Here is a 4,490-nt window from a genome sequence, read left to right on the forward strand (position 1 = left end):
GGGGCGCGTAAGGGCGGCCGCCGTGACGGCTCATCCCGGAGGTGCCAGTGCCCTCGCACAGCGCTCACAGGAAAGTTTCAGGAGGTGAAAATTACCGAATTTATTCAAACTTATTCACGTAGCAGATGACGATGGTCGGTCTTGAAACCGCACTTTTCAAGTCAAAATATCACAAAATATGTGGATTTTTTTTTAAATTTGAAAATATTTGATTTACAACTGTTGGACCTTGTTGGGAGATTTTCAATATGGACTTCAGCAGCATAAAACTTGACCGGCAATCAATCGTCATCGACATGGATTAAAGACAAACTGAGTTTGAGCCGAACCGGGAATTTCCCACACAAATATCCTGGCGGGCGGCGGGATGTGTCAGCGGCAGCGCCCCCAGTCAGCGCTAAGTGACGCGCAGGCAGCCTGATTGAGGGACATCACTTGTCTGTGAGTGGTGTGCGGGCCTGCAGCGCTCGCGATACTCGCCCGTCCCTGGAAGTTCGTCTTGCTCTCGCGCCACGCCACGCCTGGCACAGCCACGGCCGGGCCGGGGACGGTACCCGCGGCCGCCGCTGGAGCAGGCCGAACAACTTGGCCCTATCTTCCTCTTCGTTACTCGGATTTCGGATAATAATAAAAAAAGCGCTGACTCGATCCACTCCGAGAGAGTTCTTTCTGCTGGATTGGCCATTCGTTTCCCCTTTTCAGGTCGCCTTGTGGTCCGGAAGGACCATCGGTGATGGCGGGGCCCTTCTTTTTAAAGTTTCTTGGGGGAATGTTGCCATCTGAGATCACTGAAAAATTATGCCCGACTTCAAAAAGAAAGCATCAAAGGTTTGGTGTCATTGAGCCATTTGAGAACTGTAAAACAAAGCAAACTAACAAACTGTGCCAAGTACAGAAGTTGGAATCTTTGTAACCTTTTTTGTATGTACATAGGACACTCACTTGCACCTCAGGCTACGGCGAGGGGTAAGAGGCCCTGGACATTAATGCAAGAAACAATTAATTTTTGTCTTTTAACTGGGAACGATTCTGTGCACATCCAGACCGGTTTCAAATTTGTTCCTATAAAACTAGAAAAGTTGCACAATTTTTTTAATTTTTTGGAACGATTGTTGCATTTGGTCCGTTTGTGCAAGAACGTTCGCATTAAAAAGACGAAAATTTGTTCCTCTACATTTAGACTGAAAGTGCCACGCGGGTGCTGCAAATACCGTTTCTACTTAGCGCGCTCTGTCGTAACTTTGCCATTTTATTTAGCTGAGAAGGGCGGGCGGGCTTTCGGTTTGCGTGACCCACATGCTCACGAGCCCTCCCGGGGAAACGTGAGAGACCAACAAAATATTTGGGCAAACTGTGTCCAATCAGCTGGCGGAAGCCAATGTGGAATGACTGAGGACACACGAACCGCAATTGGCCGCCGTTCGAAATTTGTCTCTTTGAAAGGGAAAAGGAAACATGTGAAAAAAGGGAGGCCTATAATGAAGGTGTAATACATGCCAGTCCACGTGGCGTAGGAGACACACGTGGCGTTTGTGTGTGTGTGGGGGGGGGGGGGTTCTGGTAGGGTTAGGTTGGGCCTGTTGAGTTGAGAACTGGCCTCCCGCCAGGCTGGCGGTGTAGCAGCCCCTAGCACCGCTAACTGTCCGAATGCTGCGAACGGCGAATCCGGCATAGGTGTGGATTCCGAGTTCACGAAGCGCAAAGTGTGTGATTTTCACGCGAAGCGCGATTTTCACGCGAAGCGCGATTTTCACGCTCCGTATAGGCGCCATGGAGCCAATGAGAAACTGACTTTCATCGCGTCGGGCGTAAAAATAACTCGTGGCGTGGCGTGATAATTGCGCTCGCGTTTTGGGAACTCTGAATCCCCCTTAAGGGGAAAGACCGAGAAAACCCGTCAATTAAAAACACTACGGGTCTTGGGCCCATTCGTTGTGGGTAAATACGACAAATGTTTTTCTTCTGATCGTTATGGGATTTTTTTTTGTTCCCTGTTCGGGATATTATGTCACGGTGAAACTAACGTTTTGAGAAGAATAAAAATTCGCAACTTCTAGAGTTTTGGTAGAAATTTTGACAACACTCTAAATCTTTTACAAAGAATTGCTAAGAATGCAAAGCAATCTGGTCAGCCGTAATATACAGGAAATATCCTTGTATTACAAGAAATTTCCTTGTATTACACAAAAGTTTTCTTTGTATAACAATGATTTTTCTTTGCATTACAAAGAATTTGGATTTGTATTACGGTTGCACAAAATTCTTTGTAATACAAGAATTTTCTTTGCAAGAATTTAAGAGTGAAGAGCTCATGGTGAGCTCCTTTAAAGAATGTTCTCAGAACGTTTCCACTACCCCCACTCTATTTTCAGCGGTTCAGAGGGCGATCTTGTAGGTGCGGCGAGTTCTTCGCAATCGCACTCCAGGCGCCCATATTTTCCAGAAGTATTTCGGTTTCTATTTTCAGCGCGACGGGATGGGCCTGGCGGGGTTCCAAAACGCAAATATTACTCTAAAAGAATCGCGCTAATAAACACGCGGATTAAAGCCAAGCCGCGGTGACGCTGCTCTAGGCTCCAGGCGCCGCCGCGGAAAGGAGGCGCCGTCAAGCGTCGCGGTTCGTTAGCCCCTTTCACAAGCCCTTTGACGGCGCTCCCTACTCTACCCCTTTCCCCACACCATCTCCACCCCCTTGGAACGGAGGACGCCAACCGAGTCCACTTCCGACCAGTAACAGAAAAAACTGATTTATAAAATTGGGTCAAGAACTTCGCCTGCTTCTCCCGTTTTCCTCGCACAAGTTACTTGAAGGACACCCTATCCTCTCCTCTCTATGTTCGGTGGAGTGTGTTGCGAAGCCACCTGCTACGCCCTGTGCCACAGTCTGGGTGACTTGCTGTCACACAGAGACAAAACCTTGTATGCGGCAAATTTCAAATCCTTTGCATTTGCGAGACTTTTATTTTGTAATTAGAATTAAATAATGAAAACTTATAACTTACGAACCCCATCGCTTTGCTATTCCAAAGCGTCAGTTTGTTACAACTCTCCGAATCAAAAATACAAACAGATCGCCGCCTGCTGCTACCCCGCGACGCGAAAGTATCATTCTGCGACACGCGTCCAGAAATTTTTGTGGTTTTTCTCAGATAATTACTAAAGCTCAGCGCCTGCGAAACTCAGGGTAGACCACCCAGGAGTTCACGCGTACACTGCAGCAAGATGTTGCCTAACATGCAGGCGCTATAAGAACGTGCACATACTGAACCAGGCAATTTTGTTACGGCGAATTACGTATGTACTTCCTGGATGATTAACATGCTGTAGTAATAAAGCATAATGTTGTCTCAAGGAACAATATGTTAAAGGCGCACCATCAGCGACACATTCCTTTAGGGCACATGAACCTTGGGCCAACAGAGGCCTCGTGGTTAGTCAGGTCAAGTCAATGTTACTGTTGCATACGATGAAATTCACCGCATGCTTAGCAGTGAAGGTGACGTTTTCGTGACCATATTTAGTGTGAGAAATTGTTCTACAATGTCCAAGAAAATTTTCCAGGGAAAGTATCGCACATTTACAGTTATTTAAAATTGTAAATTTGCCAGCACGGCACGGTAAAAACGAGCCCTGGGATTCCCAGGAGTTTTCTTCATTTTCCAGGGGAGTTGGAAGTGTCCCAGAGGTTGCCCTGGAAATGTGCAATTTTTCCAGGGGATCTCCTGGGTTTTCCAGTAGATCCCCTGGGAGTAATTGATTGTTTCCAGGGCATCCACTGGGGTTCCAACTTTCCTGGGAATCCCAGCACTCGTTTTTACCGTGTGCATATTGACTGCAAATCCATTGACTAGCAAGTAAATTACAAAATATATATTATTGTACTCCGGCGAACATATTTTTTTATTTTTTTTTAGTGTTTGCTCGGAACTAATTTGTCCCATTTATTGAGGTCATTCACAGCTATCGCAGCGGAGTAGATGAGTTTAACTAACCAGGGACACGCGGATCAGTTTCCATGCTGCTTGGTGTGCGGTGCCATATCAAAGCGCCTGATTGGCATTCGTTTTATTTGCGTACGCCCGCCCATCGACCGCCCGCCGCCCGCTTTGCCGATTGGTACGTGATATGCCCAACTGCTACTGCTAAAGGTGTACACTGTAAACAAATTATTTTTTGTTTGTAATGTTTGTAAAGTACATTTTTTTTTTACCAAAGCACAGACACAAAAAAGACCACACACACTGCGAAAAATATTTATAGGTTACACAGTGAGAGCGATTGCAGCAAAACTATACGGTACCCGATCCTAAATTGACAACATATTGTTTGTAAATCTTAAATTGCAAAACTTATTCTGTTTATTTTTCACATTGCATGCAGGCACTCATCGACGCCACGGCTCCATCTGTGTTCGGGCGCGGAGGACCTACCATCTTTGGTCGGCTGCAGCATGACGTTGTACTTGGCCCTGCGACCTCGATCAGCCCGGT

The sequence above is a fragment of the Frankliniella occidentalis genome, unplaced genomic scaffold (genome assembly GCF_000697945.3).
Source record: "Frankliniella occidentalis isolate FOCC.00 unplaced genomic scaffold, Focc_3.1 Scaffold114, whole genome shotgun sequence".
In the NCBI taxonomy this organism is placed as follows: domain Eukaryota; kingdom Metazoa; phylum Arthropoda; class Insecta; order Thysanoptera; family Thripidae; genus Frankliniella; species Frankliniella occidentalis.